Here is a 12,662-nt window from a genome sequence, read left to right as displayed (position 1 = left end):
GTTGAGGGGTTGACAAGTATATTATAACATGTAGTAAAATAAATAAATAAATAAATAATTATATAAATAAATGTGATGCTTATATCTCAACTTGCTTGTGGAGTCTAATTACCCTTAATTTATAGACAGATGCAATCGTAAACCAACTAAAAATTTAATAAAGGCAAGTGCACCTATCAATTAATAGTATAGTTATGGTGAGTAAAGATATCGTTCCTACGAAGATTAAAAGTACTAGTAATTACCTTCTTTCTATTATTTAACCGAAAAATTGGAGTGATTGATTAAAAACTAAAATTAACTGATTAAATTAATTGAAGAACACGACAAAGAACAATACAAAGGAAAATAAACGATTAACAATCAAGAAGCGAAACAATACACATGAAAAAATTTACCTAGACTTCATCCACCATTATCAATTTAAATTACACAATTTCTTCACTTAGTATCTTGACCCATAGAAATCTCAAAATTATGCTAATATCTCTTTTCAAGACTAAAAGCAATTGACTCTAGGTTGACTAATTGAAATTTCTTTCTAATTAAAACCTCTATTGTCGCATTAACTCAATCTATGGATCCCCCTATTAGATTTGACTCTAATTCGGTAGATTTATGTTGTCCTATTTCTAGGATTGTATGCAACTCCACTCAATTACGCTGGATCTACTCTTAAACAAGGTCTATTTCTCATCTGATTAGAAATATTAAACTAAGAATTAAGCACACATAATTGAGAACAAGATCCAAGTATTTATTGTATAAAAATAGAAATCAAATAACATAATTCATCCTAGGGTTCATCTCCCTAGGTATTTAAAAAAATAGTTCATGATAGTAAATAAAAACATCTCAAAGATAGTATAACCACAAGAAAAAAAGAAAATCATAATAAACTCCTAAGAAATGAAAAGAAAATCTTCAATTTTGATAGAAATCTGCTTCAAAATCCGCTTCAATGGTGTTTTTCAAATTGTTTTCTTGAGTATTCTATGATAACTCCCTCATCTCTTCTTAAATTTGTCATATATATGTCTTAGAATACCCAGAAAACCTAAAAATTATGTTTCTCCGCTGTTTGGAGTGCAAATCGTGACTTTGACACAATATGACACACGCCCGTGGCTTACACGGTCGCGTGCCCTCTGTATCTTGCTCTGATTTTCCAATTTTTGCTCGTTTTTCGCTCCTTTTGCTCCCCAAATGCTATCCTAAGTATAGAAACATGATTTTAAAGGATTAGGAATATACAATTCACCATTTTACATTAATTAATCATCTAAAAACGCATTAAGAATGAGATTAAAACATGTTATTTTTGGCACTTATCAATATTGTTAGAATTGTGTTATCCAAATTCTAAGAGATTGCTTGCAAGTCAAGTTAAACAAAAATATATTTTTTTTCTAGAAGATTTAGTATTTATTAGTATAATATATTTAGTATTTATTAGCATAGTTTATTTAACTTACTAATTTAGCCTATAAATAGGCTCTTTTACAATCTTAGAAAAAACACCCATTAGATTAGAATTTTGTGTTTTCGTTTTAAGGGTTTTTTATTTTTTGGGTTTTCGAAGTTTAGTTTTTATCTCCATCTTTTGTACTCTTTATTCTTTTTCCATTATAGTAAAATTATCTTTGCCCGTGATTTTTTATCCTCTTTGGAGGGGTTTTTCCACGTTAAATTTCTGTGTTCATCTTCTCAATTTATTCTGCTATTTTTACTTGTTCGTTGCTTAATCGGGACAATCCTAACAAGTGGTATCAGAGCTAGTTCAATTTTCATAGATCAGTCCGTTTAGATATAGCAGCAACAAGGTTTGAAATTGAGAAGTTCGATGGTGAGACAATTTTTAATCTATGGCAAGTTCAGATGATGGCAATTCTAGTTCAAAACGGCTTGAAAAAGGTTGTTACGGAGAAAAAACCTGAGAATCTAAATCAAAAAAATGGGAAGAGCTTGATGAAAAGACCTTGTCTGCAATTCAGTTGTGCCTTACGAATACAGTATTGTAGGAGGTATTGATGGAGAAGACCTCATCTGCCTTGTGGAAAAGGTTAGAAAATCTTTATGCGACTAAGTCTCTGGCTAACCGTTTAGTGTTGAAATAACGTCTATTTACGTTTCGCATGAACGAAAGTGAGCTTCTTAGAGATCACATTAGTCAATTCATTACTCTTTTAAATGATTTAAAGAACGTTGAGGTTCATATTGACGATAAAGATCAAGTTATGTTATTATTGTGCTCTTTACCATCTTCATACAAGTCTTTCAAGGAGACCATGATTTATGATAGAGACAAACTCTCGTTTGAAGATGTGAAGGGTCATTTGTTTAGTAGAGACAAACTCGACAATGTGTTTGGTTTGAATAGTAAAGCAGATAGGCAAGCTTCCGTTTTGGTAGCATCAAAGAAATAAGACAAAAGGTGTCGCTATTGTAAAAAGTTAGGTCACATCAAAGCAGATTGTTATAAACTGTGAAATAAAATAGCTACTGAGAGAACGAGGAAGATGTAGCTGGTGCTAATTTGGTCGATGAAAGCGGTGATGATTTCTTATTAGTGTCAATGAGTGATAACTTCAAGCTTACGTCTGAGAGGATCCTAGATTTAAGATGTTCTTTCCACATGTGTCCCAACAGACACATACAGTTTAGTTGAAGGTGGAGTTGTGTACATGGGAAACGATTTATCTAGTAAGATAATCGGTATTGATACTGTTAATATTAGGATACACGATGGGACGATTATGACACTCTCAGATGTCAGACATGTACCTGATTTACGAAAGAGTCTTATCTCCTTGAGTATTTTAGACTTGAAAGGATGCAGAATCAACATCGAGTCGAGCGACATTAAAGTATCTCGTGGAGCTCTCGTTTTGTTAAAAGGTAAAAGAATTGGCAACCTTTATATTCTGGAAGGTTCTACAGTGACCGGTGAAATCGGACGTCCCTCGTTTGTTACGGAGTCAAAGTTAACTCAGTTGGAGCGGAGGTAACTTAGTCATCGGAGGGAAAAAGGTATGACCATTTCGTTGACGAAAGGTTCTCTTTTGGATGCAGGTTTTGAAAAGTTAAGGCAACGTGTTTGTGAAAATCAGACCCGGGTTAGTTTTGATTTGGCTGCACGCAAGTTGAAGGCTAGAAGTCTTCCAGCTTTTAAGCATAGATTTGACTTAGTTAATTCCCTGCATAGTTCAAGATAGGCCCGTGGCGGGTTTTGACAAAGATTGCGTTGAAAGAATTCGTGTCAATGTGGAGATTGTTAGAGTTGTGTAACCCAAATTCTAAGAGATTGCTTGCAAGTAAAGTTAAACAAAAATATATTTTCTTTTTAGAAGATTTAGTATTTATTAGTATAATATATTTAGCATTTATTAGCATAGTTTATTTGACTTACTAATTTAGCCTATAAATAGGCTCTTTTACAATCTTAGAAAAGTACACTCATTAGATTAGAACTCATAACACATTTAGAGAATTCTGTGTTTCCGTTTTGAGGGTTCTTTTGTTTTTTGGGTTTTCGGGGTTTAGTTTTTATCTCCATCTTTTGTACTCTTCGTTCTTTTGCCATTATAGTAAAATTATCTTTGCCCGTGGTTTTTTACCCTCTTTGGAGGGGTTTTTCCACGTTAAATTTATGTGTTCATTTTCTCAATTTTTTCTGCTATTTTTACTTGTTTGTTACTTAATCGGGACGATCCTAACAAATATCCTCACACTTAAGCGTTTGTTTGTTCTCAAGCAAAATCCTCAACCCACATTCAAATTAAGTTTTCTTAATTTGTCATTTTCATCAATAATGTTTTAAAATAATTCGCAAGCAATCATGCATTGGAAATTCAACCAAAAGGACAATAAAGAATCAAGCAGTCTAAACCGAAATTTTTAAGTCCCAAAAACGTAGGTGTCTCCCCTTATCTAAACAATTACATTAAATTCAAAATCAATAAGAATTGAAATCCTCACTCAAGATCACTCAAATCACTTAAAGTGTTTAAGGGTCAAATATTGTGCACTCAATAGTTGAACGAGAAATGCTATTACCATAGGCTTACTTGAAAACCAAATCTCCACCACTAAAAAAATGAGATGATACACAAACCAAGAGATCTTTACAATGTTGTAATGGGGCTTAGGTTAAAGGTATGGAAAAAAGGTCAGAAAAGTTTGTTATAATCGAGAATCGAGTTGATAAGTTACTAAACTAGAAAGAAAAATTAATTGCTGAATTAAAAGAAACTACATCAACAAGAATAATCACAAATGGAACTGAGCTTTTCAACAGAACATGAAATTAATTATTCAAGCTCAATCAAATAATTTTTTTGATACATATTTTTTATTTTTTATTTTTTTGATATATTTTTTTAACAAAATAAAATTCAGTGATTCAAATAATGAAACATAATTAGGCAATTAATCAAATTGAATATCGTACTTAACATAGTTAGGCAACAACCTAAAATATTAATTTCTAAAAAACAAATAATCATGCTTGATTCTCTCGTGTCTTAAAGTATAAATTAACCAATTCCCAAATATCCACAAATAAATCCCAAAACAAAAACAAAAACAACTCCAAATTAAAAGAAATTACTTCAATGTTAAGTACGAAAAGATTACTTAAACACAAACAATAATTCAGGGCTATATTCCATAAACATATAAAATCTTTCCTACACTTAAGATGTACATTGTACTCAATGTAGAAATAGATATAATCACAGAATAAACACAATATCATAAGGGATAGAGAGAATTGAATCTGCCTTGAATTGGGATGAAATTGCGATAATAGTGAAAACCAGAATCATAGGCGATTTTAAATGAAGTGCATGTTTCTGAGCAAACTAATAAGAAGTTAAACAAAATAAATAAGAAGATAAAAAAATTACAATCTCAAACAAAAACAACCATCAAAATAATAAAAATAACAAGGTTCAAAATAAAAATAAATAAGTTTCACAAATAACATAAAAAATAACTAAAAATAAAAAGAAAAGTACAAACAAAATTAAAAAAATTTGTAACACCCCAAACTCGACCCAGACGTTATAGTCGAATCTAGAATGTTGCGTAAAATATTTATAAATCTGACTCTCACTTTGTGAAAGATATCGTAAACCTTTGGTATCTAAAAGCATGTTTAATTTGAAAACGTTTGTCATACTTATTAGCTAAATATTGTTTGTTGTTTACATTTTTAAATAAATCGTATAATTTGCAGTGGAAGTTCTTAAGACATTACATTTTGGGAAAAAAATGAGTTTCTTTTCTTAAAAGTAATCAATTGAATAAACATAGTCATTTTTCGAAAAATCGTTTTATCAAACGTCATGCTAAAACTCAAATTAAAAGTCCAAACACAAAATAAACCTAAATGTCTAGAGAGTCCCAAAATTACAAAAATCTCAAAATGAAATTTTAAATAAGCAAATTTATGTAAATAAAGTTTTACGGAATTGTGGACATATCCAAGCTCTCGTTGCACCGACCCGCCTAAGTTTGAGAGTTACCTGAAAGAATAGACAAACAGAGAGTGAGTTTTATAACTCGGGGTATAACTTAACAGAAACAGAATCACAGATTTAATACATACAGAATAGATAGTGACGGATGTCTCACGCAGAACCAGAGTCATATACAAGTTACAATCCTACCCCCATCCGCTACACACCATCTTCGATCATCCCAACACACCATGTGTCGTATAAAATACCCACCCAGACTTACACACCACTTAGTGTCCTAACGACACTTTTCAAAAAAATCGCAACAGTGTTGACAATATAATGGTGAGTTAACGTCTCACACAAAACACTTCTTCCATATAATATGAAGCCCCCCATAGTAGATACAAACAGTATACCAGGTATAACAAAAATAACATATACCAGAATCTATATATCATGCATGCTCGTATAACAGATATTGAACATGCTTATACATAATAGATCATACATATCACATCACATTATATGCTTTTGAGCGTTACTTACGTCAAATTTCATAGTAACGGGTTAGTAGATTTCATGCTTTAAGGATTATATAACACATACTGACCCCATAGAAGACCCACAGTCGATCGAGACGGCATGTATGACGCTAGGGAAAATTTTTAAAATTTAGGCCCACACAACTCGAAATGGCTTACCCGTGTGGCCCACATGGCCCAAAATGGCTTAAATCGTGTGTCACACACGGCCGTGTGGCGTTGACAGCCCCCCACTTCAGCTTTCGCTATTTGCTATTTTTTGAGTTTCCTGTTACACAGTTGGTTCGATTTCGACGAGAATGCAACCACAGGATTCCCAAGATCTAAATACGAAAAATAAAATGGTTAATTGTAGTATCTAGGCATAAGATAGTAAAAAATCAAACTCTTTAAAAATACAAAAACTCCTCATAACCTTACCGATTATCAAACCACAACCATACAAAATTACGATGTTAAAGGAGTGCAAAACGTCTCATGACTTTCACCTAAATGCAACGACCCAGTTAATCAATGATAACAAAATTTCACATCACCAATTGCATCCCAAACCCCTTAAATTAAACAATCAAGAACTTACAAAAAACATTACCTAAGAGGAGAGAAATTGAAGACCCAACGAATAGCAATCCAATGTTTAGAGAAGATTCTTAAAACAAAATTGAAAGAACCGACGAACAGATGAAACAAGAAAAATAAGATTTTGCAATTTGAAATTGTGGCGTGGCGTGGCTTGGGGAATAGCAAAGGGAAACGTGGGTTTTGGGGTCTTTTTTGTCCTTCTTTCTAATTTTTTTCAAAAAATAAATAAAATAAAAAGCCAAGCGTAAAATGGAATTAAACCTAAATTAGACACATGTTTTGTTTATTTCAAAACAAGCCCAAAAGTTAAAGCATTTTAAAATTACTACTTGATTTATTATAAGCATATATTATTATTTCCAACAAACTCTCTTAAACAAGGCATGCAAGCAAGTCAAGCAGTTATACGACCTAGCACACGGGCGTGAGAGGCCATTTTGATGGCGACACGACCTAGCACACTGGCGTGTGACTTGGCTATGCAACCCAAGTTAGTGAGTTACAAGAGCATGGGCACGGACTAGGACATGGTCGTCTGTCCCTATTTTGAATGTCCACATGACCTAAGACACAGGCATGTGAGTCACTTGACCAAGCCACACGGCTGTGTGACCTCTGCAGTCTAAATTTTTTTTACTTTTTTCTAAAGTTTCCAAAGGTTTTCGATTTACTTTTGAACTGTTCCTATAATATTTTTAGGGCCTCGAGGGCTCGATTAAGCGGCATTATGAATATATTTGATTGTAATTAGATTATGTTGCATTGATGTATGAATTGAATGGTTCACATGTAACGTCCTGAATAATTTATTTCTATTTTTGTAAATCTTGACACAAATAAGTATTTACTTCAGCGGTTAAGTGTTTTGGGTGTATGTGTGTGAGGTCTTGGGTTCAAGTCTTACTTTTGACAAATTCTGTTATTTTTTTATCCTAGCCTTATCCCTGTTGGGTGGACTTATGTAGTATTGTTTGTAAACTCATATCAGAACGAGCCTACTGGTTCGAGTGGTAAGGAGTTAGTGTGCTGAAGGTCTTGTGTTTAAATGCTTACGTGAGCGTAAGTGTTAATTTTTATTTCGGTTATTTGATAGAGGTTCAGTGGAACTAGACCTGTCCATGGGCCGGGCCGGGCCCAGAAAAAAATTCGACCCAACTCTTAGGCCCGGGCCCTGCCCGGCCCAAAATATGGGCCTGAAATTTTGCCTAGGCCCGGCCTGGAAAAAAATAATAAGCCCGGCCCGGCCCGGTTTTTAATAAACACAAAAAAATATTTTAAATATAAAAAAATAAAAAATATTTTTAAAGTATTTTAAAATTAAAAAATAAAAATAAAAAATATATATTTATTCTATTCGGGCCGGGCCTGGGCTAAAAAAGTTGAGCCCGAGCCCGGCCCATTTTTTAAACGAGCCTCATTTTTTGCCCAAGCCCATATTTCGGGCCTCTATTTTTACCCGAACCCTCCTATATTTTGGGCAGGCCGTCAGGCCAGGCCGGGCCGCCCGGCCCATAGACAGGTCCAAGTGGAACTGGAACTCTGAGGTTGTTGGATGAGAATCTGATGTCGGTTTTGGTGGGATATATTATTAGTGGGGTAGTAGGGGAAGTTAGGATTTTTCTTAATTTTGATTTATTTTATTTTTAATTTTTATCTTTCCCTAAAAAACCTCTCCCCTTTCTGACCTTTTTTTTGTTCCCACTATCAAATTTTAATTTTCTACCTATCATTTTCTATCATCATCTCCCTGTTAAATTGCGGTACTTCAGTTTCCTATTTTTCGTACGATTTGGTAAGTGGTGGTAGTAAGGCTTTTGCTTTAGTTAGGGAGAATTCTCTTAAAGCCATTTTAAAACGATGTTGTCTTTTCCATTAGTTTTGATTTTTGGGTTGTTGGTAGTAGCGAATTGCGAGGAACGAAGCTCTCCTCTTATAGAATCGTAGTATCAAATCGTTCTGAAAGTTGGGTAAGTGATGAATACTTGGGTTTCACTATAGTCAATTTATTTATTTCGGTTTAATTGAGGATTTAGACTGAGTTTGGGATTTTGTATTATCGATTTTTAGGTTCTGGTGGTCTCGGGAGTGGTTTCGCTTCAAAATTGTACCAGGTGTGAACCTTAAACACGAAAAGATCAAGGTTTGGTAAAAGTTGAAAATTAGGTTTGCTGATGCCACACGGGTGTGTGTCTGGCCGTGTGGCTATCCATGTGTGAGACACGGTAATGTAACTGACGAAGGTGTGGCTGTGCACTTGACACAACCATGTGACAGTGTGTGTGTGGTCATGTGGGCCACACGGGCTAGGTCAAATTGGGCATGTGGGTTTTGGACTAGGCTGTGTGGGCCACACGGGTAAAGGCCATTCTGGGCGTGTAGTCCCACGCGGGCATGTGGGCCCAAAGTTATGAAATTTTCTTTAGGGTTGCACGAGTTATTCCGATCGACTGTGGGCCTACCGTAGGGTCGGTAAGGGCTAACCAAACTCTATTTCATGCGATTTGATATTCTGATAGATTGATCTAAGTAGGATACTGATATGTATGCTTAACTGTACTGTTAAATATGTATTTATCCGTATGCAGGCATGTTAAGCATATTTATTCTGTTAACTTTGCATCTGTATTTTGTATATGTGTTTGGGGTGGGATTTGTATATTTGAAACAAGTGATTTGTATGGCAACCTTTCGCCTATATTTTGGCAGCTTGTCTGCATATTATTTGTTATGTGTCGCATCGACACTATATGCTGTGTAGGGATGAGTGGGTGTTTTTAACCCCATATGGTGTGATAGGATGGATGGAGATAGCGTGTAGAGGATGGGGGTAGGATTCTGTATGTCTGATGTGTTATCTTATTCTGATATATGTTACTATTGTGAACTTATTCTGATATCTTTAGTCTGATGTGTTATCAAAAACTCACATTTGTTTGTTTGTTCGATTGAGGTAATCCACAGACTTAGGCGAGTCGATACGACGGAGGCTCAGCAATGACTACTCGAAAGAGAACTATTTGTATTTAGTAGTAATAGTTTATTTTAAAATCTAGTTTTTTTAATGTATGATTTGGGCCTCGAAGGCCCATAGAAGGGATGATATAGTTAAATTATAATTAATTTCTGATACAATTGTAAAATAACATAAAATATCTGAATATGATTTGTAAACTCTGGTAATGCTCTTAAACCCTATTCCGGATACGGGTTAGGGGTGTTGCATATCCATCTAGAGGTACTATTGGCAACTGATTCAGAAAACATCCGAAAAATCCTTTACAGTCCAAATATCAATGACAAAAGTTTTTTAGAACCAAAGTTAGACACAAAGGCAAAATACGCCTCACAACATTTTCGAACTAACATTTCGGCTACCAGAGTGGAGAATACATTAGAGAGATAATCTTGATGCTTGCCAATCATAACAATTTCAATATTGCCTTTAGATTTCAGAATTACCCTCTTAAAAACACTATCTAAATTGAGATGATGTTCCACGAGCTAATCCATTCCTAGAATCAGATAAAACTCTCTAAACTCATCTATACACTTTATCAACTTAGGCCGACTGGCCCAAGGGACTAATTATAAAAAATTCTTTAGCAATATCTTCAGAAGATATACCCAATTTCACAGAAATAGTGCTAGTTACGTATGAGTGGGTGGAACCACTATCTATCAACTTAAATACGAAATAGAGTGAATAAAGAATGTACCCACTATAACATCAGCGTCGTCTCTATCTTCACGATGCCTCGTCGCATAAGAAAGAGTAGGCTGTCGTGCCTCAGTTTGACCCACACCTTTTACCTGGTGCTCTCTGACCTCAGTTAGAGCCATTACCACCTTTACTTGTACCACGGTTCTTAGGTGGCTGCTGATATACTCTCAGCGACTAAACGAGACCCGGAGCCGGAGCTGTGTAGAAGCTTGCATCTAATCAGATCACAAGGGACAGTCCTAAACACAATACTCCATCGATCCATATTGAAGACAAGCTCCCAGTTTTCTCTAACACTTGCCCAGGTGACATCTCCCAAAATCACCATAGGTCTCAATCTTAGTCGCTGCAACCAGTGCCTCAGTTCTTGGAGGCCAATCAAATCTAACCTATTTCTTAGGGCGCGTAACAGAACTAGAGGGACCTGGATCCCTCTTGAGCTTACTTTGACCTCTCGCGTTCAGTATGCTTCACCTCTGCTGTTTTCACCTCGTCAACCAAGCTGTAAAAACCCACTCTCTCTAATGAGCTATCAGGACTCTCAAATCATATCTCAATCCCTTGTCAAACTGAATACTCCTCTCATAGTTATTCAGAACCAGCCTGCGAGCATACCTGCTCAATCTAAAAAATTTGGCCTCGTACTTGGCCACAGACCTCTCACCCTGAACTAAACTCTTAAACTCATGTCTATGAGCCACTACATAACTTGTCCCTACGTACTTACTCTAGAAGGCGCTCTTGAAGAAATCCCAAGTGATCTGTTTGGAATCGGCACCTTGCTCAACAATCAACGACAACTAGTAAGCCTCATCTCGGAACAAAGATATGGCACCCCTCAATTTCTGTGCAAGAGTGCAATCAATGTCGTTTATAATACGCTTGGTGGCTTCTAACCAATACTCGGCCACTGTAGGGGCTACTCCAATGGCACCCCTAAACAACTTAACACCATTTGACCAGAGTTATTCAATAATTGACCCTCGACTCTCGGATCTAAATTGGGTCATAAAAACCCTCTTTAACACTTGCAAAATAGCCTAGGATAGTACGTCGTCCTCTATTATCAGAATCTGAGACCTAATCTTAGTAGTAGAAGTACCAATAGTCTAGCGGGTTTCCAGACTGGGTGTGCTGCCCATAGAGGATGACTCTACTTGAGCTCTTCCTTGATGCCCACGACACTCATGAGACCTACATCCATGACTACAGCGCAAACTCATTATCTCAACTTATCTACTATGCTAGAAGTTTACAGATCAGTTTAGAGTTCTCATCAAATATATTATTTCATAATTGATATCACAACCGTTAATTAAACCAACAATTTCAGAAACCAACAATTCATATCTCATCAGATATCTTAATGCTATCACACTTAGTTATCAGATCTCATAACAAATGTATATACTAGAATAATAGATTATTCAGTAGCAAATTGTCAAATAACAATTTCAATGTCTAATTTTGATCAGAAGGACCCCATGGTAGGCCTATGTTCGATTTGAATGATGATTACAAACCTAGGGAAAAATCTTAATCTTTGGCCCACATGCCTATGTATATTCACACGGCCAGGGTGGTTAGCCCGTGTGGCTCGAAATAGTGAGTTACACGATCTGACACATAGCCAAGCACACGTTCGTGTGACTCATAACCTAAAATTTCCCTCATATGGCCTAGACACATGCTGGTGTCCCTGGTTTGTATGACCCTAAACCCTAAACAGTGAATTACACGACTTGGACACAAGCTCGTGTGACCCTAAATCCAAAACAATGAGTTACATGGCCTGGACACACACTAGTATGCCTCCAATTCAAAAATAGTGAGTTACACAGCCTGCCGCACGTCCTAACACATAATCGTGCGACATCGACAGCAATGTTTTTTAGCGTTCAAAAATCACAGAAATTTGGGTTTTTGTTACACACCTGATACAGATTCAACGTGGAAATAATAGGAGTGATTCCAAAACCTAAAAACAACAACAAAAGGTTCAATCAATAACTTAAGCAAAGCAATTCGCACAAGAACAACAATCAACCCAACATGTCAAAAACTTTAACACAAACCCCCATATTAACCTAACACTTATCGACGAATCAACAACAATTACTCAAACTTAGATCGTTGAAGGAACGTTTCCCGCAAGACCTTCGCGTAGCAAAACCACAATCGCACAATTAACAAAAATTCAAACAAACAACAGTAATTTCTAACTTCGAAGAACAACAACAAAATTTCGCAAAAAGAAAACAGAATAACAACAGAACTTATGCAACAACCTTTCAAATGACGCAACAAACAATGTAGAATTCCCAATTAAAACCGGTAATAGTTTACAGAAGC

This window comes from Gossypium hirsutum, chromosome D05 (genome assembly GCF_007990345.1).
Source record: "Gossypium hirsutum isolate 1008001.06 chromosome D05, Gossypium_hirsutum_v2.1, whole genome shotgun sequence".
Taxonomy (NCBI): Eukaryota; Viridiplantae; Streptophyta; class Magnoliopsida; order Malvales; family Malvaceae; genus Gossypium; species Gossypium hirsutum.
This window is presented reverse-complemented; position numbering follows the sequence as displayed.